Source organism: Pituophis catenifer, unplaced genomic scaffold (genome assembly GCF_029215685.1).
Source record: "Pituophis catenifer annectens isolate HBS135680 unplaced genomic scaffold, rPitCat1.0.hap2 SCAF_8, whole genome shotgun sequence".
NCBI lineage: Eukaryota > Metazoa > Chordata > Lepidosauria > Squamata > Colubridae > Pituophis > Pituophis catenifer.
This window is the reverse complement of record NW_027256888.1, coordinates 15088431-15094733: the sequence shown is the minus strand read 5'-3', so window position 1 is coordinate 15094733 and position 6303 is coordinate 15088431. Positions and strand designations below refer to the sequence as shown.

The 6303-nt window shown below is 35.0% G+C and overlaps 1 non-coding gene across 1 annotated transcript; it reads right to left on the bottom strand.

The window, feature by feature from the left end:
• Nucleotides 1–5636: 5636 nt before the first annotated feature.
• On the bottom strand, nucleotides 5637–5763 carry LOC139320786 (small nucleolar RNA SNORA66). Its single transcript, XR_011600730.1, has one exon. It is a non-coding gene; the product is annotated as a small nucleolar RNA SNORA66 (small nucleolar RNA).
• Nucleotides 5764–6303: the final 540 nt, after the last annotated feature.

The window sequence follows — 6303 nt, the reverse complement described above, 5'->3', positions numbered from 1 at the left end:
TAAATAAATAAATAAATAAAATCCTAGTTGATAAAAATCTATTTTCTGGCATATGTATTTCTCTGTTGAGAAATTATTCAAAATGACACCTTTTTGATTAAAAAAATACTGCTATTTTTCCTTTGAATTCTTTTGAAATTCTGATTGTTGTTGAGGTGAAATTCTTGGAAAGTGATTTTCAGACAATTTCTTTGATGACTTTGAAGGACAAAACTCAGGTTCTTTGAGCTAAATTTTCTGGAGGCTTCCTTAGGAAACATATTTGTTTGAAGTTCCTCCTTCAAATTGCAGTCTGAAGAAATGTTTTTCTTAAGTGTTGCATTTTTCAATGCACTTTCGTCTTTATCTACAAAGTTGCCTGGATCTGTTAAGTTCTTTTGCATGTTCAAGTTTACGCTGTTGGCATATTTCAAATTTAGCCAGTTTTCACTAACAGTACAAATGTCTCTCTTTGGTGCTGAAATAGGATTATCAGTTGCCTGGTTTGTCTTATCATCAGTTGTCAGAATTATGCTGCTGGTTGTGTGTTTGGCTTTTGTTTACCATAATATACGGTTTTTCAATTGGTTTGTCCATAATATCTAAAATCTCCAGTTAGCATAACCCGAACTTTCTGGAGTATATAAATGGACTTTAATCCCTGTATAAAACCCAGTCCAAAATCCATCTTTTCTATTACTTAAAACATAAAGTCCCAGTTCAAATTATCAAAGGCCTTTTCTGCATCTAAAACGATTAGTGCAACCAGTTTGTCATTACATTATTGTAAATGTTCAATTATGTCTACAGTTACTTTCACATTATCTATTAATTGTCTTCTGGGTAGAAAACCACATTGATCTTCATGTATGCAGTTTTTAAAAACTTTTTAAAATCTTTCAGCTAAAATGGATGTAACAGTAACAGTAACAGAGTTGGAAGAGACTTAGGAGCTCATACAGGAGACCTGTACTAGGGATTCGAACTGCCGAACTGCCAACCTTTCTGATTGACAAGCTCAGTGTCTTAGCCACTAAACTGGATTTGAAAGAAAAAGGCAACAGGAAGTATGTTGCTGACTAAGGACAAGCTGTGGAAATGTAAGTCATAGCTGGATTTCCTATTTTTTTTAAAAAAATAATTGATGGATTGTAGGATTTTGACATGGAATGTTAATGGAGCAAATTTCCCACAAAAGAGAAAAAAAGTTATTATTATTATTATTTTTAATTTGATTTATATGCCGCCCTTCTCCGGAGACTCAGGGCGGCTTACAATGTGCTAAGCAATTTCATTATCTGAAAAAATTAAATCAAGACATAATATACTTGCAAGAAACTAATATCAAAGAGACTGATTAAAAATATTTAGTAAACAAAATGATGGGTCTGGAATCTCTGCCAATTGTAAGAAGAAAACTAATGAAGTAGATTTGTATATGGACTCCCAATTACAACCACATTTATGGTTTGCTGAGGACCAAGGTAGATATGTAATTGTGAAAACTGAACTACAGCAAATAAAATCTATTGAAGTGGGTTTATGCACCCCCACACCAAGAAAAAAACTAAGTTTTTAAAATACTTGTCTGAAAAGTTACTCTCCTATTCTTTTCAGCATTGATGTATACTTGGTGATAGGAATGGGGTAGTAACTTCACAGTTGGATAAATTAGCTGACAAAGGAATTAAAGAAAGACAAGTGAAACTGTCCCAAACTTTTTTAAAAAATTGATTGATATCTTAGATTTGAATGATATATGGAGATGTAAAAGTGGACTGGCAAAAGGCCACAATTTTTTCCTCAGAGAGACATAAATCTTTTTCAAGAATTGATATGATGTGGGTGAGCCGTGGTGGCCCAGTGGTTAGAGTGCAGTATTGCAGGCTACCTCTGCTGACTGCTGGCTGTTTGCAATTTGGCAGTTCGAGTCTCACTGGATCAAGGTTGACTCAGACTTCCATCCTTCCAAGGTCGGTAAAATAAGGAGCCAGATTGTTGGCGGCAATATGCTGACTCTGTAAACCACTTAGAGAGGACTGTAAAGCACTGTGAAGCAGTATATAAGTCTAAGTGCTATTGCTATTACAAAAATGTGCTGCATAAAACAATTAAAGATAATATTCTTCCAAAATCCTTTTTTGACCGTAACCCACTGACCTTATATCTTAAATTTGTATCCCAGTCTTTCAAATGGGGATTAAATGAGCCTGTTTTGCAGAGATTTGTTTGTTAAAGAACGTAAACAAGTATTCCAAGATTATTTTAACAATAATCTGGGCAAGAGAACCAAATTGAGAACTGTTTGGGATGCTTGTAAAGCTGTGTTATGAGGATATATTATGCAATATAATATATTAATCAAGAAGAAGACTGAGAAAAATCCAAACAGTGTTACATGAAATTAAACTGAAGGAAAGAAAATTTCAGAAACTACCAGATCTTAACATACGTAACCAGGGTGCTATTCAGCAGATTCTGATGGGTTCTGGAGAACCGGTAACAGAAATTTTGAATAGTTCAGAGAACTGGAAAATACCACCTCTGGCTCGCCCCAGAGGTGGGGTGGGAATGGAGATTTTGCAGTATCCTTCCCCTGCCACGCCCACCAAGCCACGCCCACAGAACCAGTAGTAAAAAAAATGAATTCCACCACTGTACTTAACCAATTAAAATTATTGCAACAACAAATATTCTTGTTGACTGTTTCAGATATTGAAAAAAAATGAAATACACAAAACACTTTTTGAACATGCAAATGACAGATGGTTGGAACATAAATTACAAAAACAGAAGGGAAAGAGAATGATAATTAAATAGGAAGGAAGGAAGACCTACCTGGGTAATAAAGAAATCCAAAGACATTTTTGGATTATACTGATCTATATAAGAAAGATAAAGTTCCATTAGAATGTACTGATAACTACATATCGACTCAAAATCTCCATAATTTATCAGAAAATTACAAGCAAATTTTAAACAGTCCAATAACAACTTTTGAAATAACAGAAGCAATGAACAGAGCTAAAATAGGTGAAGTACCAGGACCTGATGGTTTATCGAGTAGATTCTATGAAAGTTTTGAAGATCAATTACTTCTGATGAAGTTGCAAAGGAGTATCCTATACAAAATGACTAAAAGCTTTGAATTCATAATATTAATATATTTGTTGCAGTCTCTTTAAACCTTTCTCTTACCTGGTATCAACATTTGTGAAATGTAAAGCAGTACAAGGGTGGAATAGCATAACAAGAATTGCCTTTGCCAGAAGATTGAATAGATAAGGCTGAAATACTCACAGATCTGAACTAGTGTATGGAACTGTTTTGTTTAGAACATTACAGCTAGTCCTTGATTTACAACCACAACTGAGGCCAAAATTTCTCTTATTAAGCGAGACATTTGTTAATGTCCAAATTTGATACAATTTCTTAAGTGAGTTGTGCCCCATTCTATGACCTTTCTTGCCACAGCTGTTAAGTGAATCACTGCAATTGTTAAGTTAGTAACACAGTTGTTCAGTGAATTTTGCTTGTCCATTGACTTTACTTATGAGAAGGTCGCAAAAGGGAATCACATTTTCAGGTCCCTCCATAATTGTTCAATTCAGTTCAAGTCAGGGCTCTGTCTGGGCCACTCTAGAACATTTCATTTTCATTTTTCATTTTATTTAATTTGTATACTGCCCTACTCCCGAAGGACTCAGGGCGGTGAACAGACACAGAATAAAACACATAGAATACAAAAATTAAGAACAAAAGTAAAATTGAATTAAATCAATTTAGCCCAAGACAAATTTAAAACCCCAGGTTAAGAACAAATTAAAATTTACATTAAAATTTACATTAAAAAAAGAATGGGAAGGGTTAGGCCAGACCAGCCTGGTGAAATAAAAAGATCTTAAGAGCGCGGCGGAGGTGCATAGATCCGGGATCCTCCGTATCTCTGGGGGGAGCTCGTTCCAGATAGTAGGTGCCCCCACAGAGAAGGCTCTCCCCCTGGGGGCCGCCAGCCGACATTGTTTGGCCGACGGCACCCGGAGCAGTCCCTCTCTGTGAGAGCGTACCGGCCGGTGGAAGGCCGTTTGTGGCAGCAGGCGGTCCCATAAATAACCAGGCCCTAAGCCATGGAGCGCTCTAAAGGTGGTAACCAAAACCTTGAAGCGCACCCGGAAGACCACCGGGAGCCAGTGCAGCTAGCGCAGGAGAGGTGTTACATAGGAGCGCCACGTCGCTCCCATAACCACCCGCGCAGCCGCACTCTGCGCCAGTTGGAGCCTCTGGGTGCTCCTCAAGGGGAGCCCCATGTATGTTGGGGAGCCCCAACATTCACAGTTGTCCCTAAGTACCTACAGTATGTTAGATAATATCCAGTTTGAAATTGAAGAGAAAGAATATCTAGAAAATATCTATGCTTAACAAAGCTAATTTTTTGAAGAGGATAATGTTTAAAAGTTATTTTTTTAAAATAATTCTAATAATTTTCATAAACGTATATTAAAATGGGCACTGGAGCACTTGCTTTGGGTCTTTTTTCACTTGCTTGAAAAAGACCTAAAGCTGATAAAGAAGGGAGAATTAGTTTTGAGAATTAGTTTCGGAAGGATGGAAGGATGAATCAATCTTGAGCCGGTCAAGATCAAACTCTGTGGGCAGAGAAAGCCTGAAATATTGTATTCTAACCACTGTGCCACCATGGCTCTGTAAAAAAAATATTCAAATATATGCTAATGTATACCTCAACAATGAATCAAGATTGGATCAAGTCATATCTAACACAGCTCAATTTACTGCTCATAGATAAAATGCTGATAGTCTTAAAAGCAAATTTAAGAGCAAACATACAAGCCATATCTTAAAATAATGATACAATTTGTTTTCTAAACTGCATTCAAGGCGAACTTTTATATAACTGACATTCCTAGTTTTTGCCTGGGGAAAAATACATAACTGTAGTTTTATAAAGTAGTTCAAGAAATTTAAATATAGAGGAAAATAAGGAGAAATTGATAATATATAAGTAAAACAAAAGATTGTGTCAAAATATAGAGAAGTACTTTCTTCTGTATTAAAACCTTAGACTTCCTAACAAAAATGAGAAATCTGGGTCTCTAATTATTGGAGCCAAGACTGCTGATCATAGAAGCTTTCTATTATATATACATTTTTCTGAAACTTCAGACATTTTAACAAGATACAAATGCTTTTTAATATTGTTATTTGTGTTAAAATAATAAGTAAACACTTTATAAAGTATTCATAATTCTGTAATCTTACTGTCTAAAATCAGATTGTCAAAGGTATTTATAGAAGAGTTTGTCTCCAAAATATAAATTATAGAAACATAATATAAATTTAAATAAATTTAAATAGTATTGTTGCTAATTTTATTTCATTCTTACATTCAATGTTTTAAATTTCCACATGGGGGAGCTATAAGATCTGATTTAAATTCTTTCTATAACTACCACAAATCTCAATACTATGGTCCAAATGTGTGTTTATTATTAGCTTTGTTAAAATACGGTACAGGAAAATCTGCAGGACCCTACACTCACTTATTCTGAAAGAGCATTTAACAAGTCAGTATAACGAGTAACAGCATAACAGCTAAAACGATGCAACTTTTAGTAAACTAGGGACTATTTATGTTGTCATGGTATACTATATAGTAAGCCGCCTTACTATATTTAAGGCTACTAAACGTCTTTTACCCTCTTTAATTTAGCAAACCTTTTCTTTTGCTTCTACTACATCATGCAGAGCCAGTGATCAAGTTTGCGTGAATTTTTTTTTTATTTAAAATAAGATCTAAATTCCTTATAAATACATTTATCCATAAAATCGTCAATAAAGCACTTCTTTTCCTCAATAAGCTAGATCTTTAAAAGAAAGGACCAGTATAGTAGTCCATAATTCTAGCTTATTTTTAAATTTTTTTTGTATGCAAAGTGGGAAGCCAACTCTTAGCATGCAAATCAAGCCAGGCGCAGGTTTCAAAACCTGTTGCTACCGGTTCGCTCATGGGCGTGCTTGCGCTTGTGCGATGCTTCTGCGCATGCACAGAAGCATCCGGGTGGGTCCCCGCAGGAGCTTGAATTTCATTTTCATTTTCATTTTTTCATTTTATTAGATTTCTATACCGCCCTACTCCCGAAGGACTCAGGGCGGTGCACAGCCAAACAATAAAAACACATACAATACAAAATTTAAAAACAGAATAAAATCGAATTAAATAATTTTGGCCCCGACAAATTTAAAACCCCAAACTTTTAAAACCAATTTAAAATTGAATATATAAAATACTAAAAGATATTTAAAATT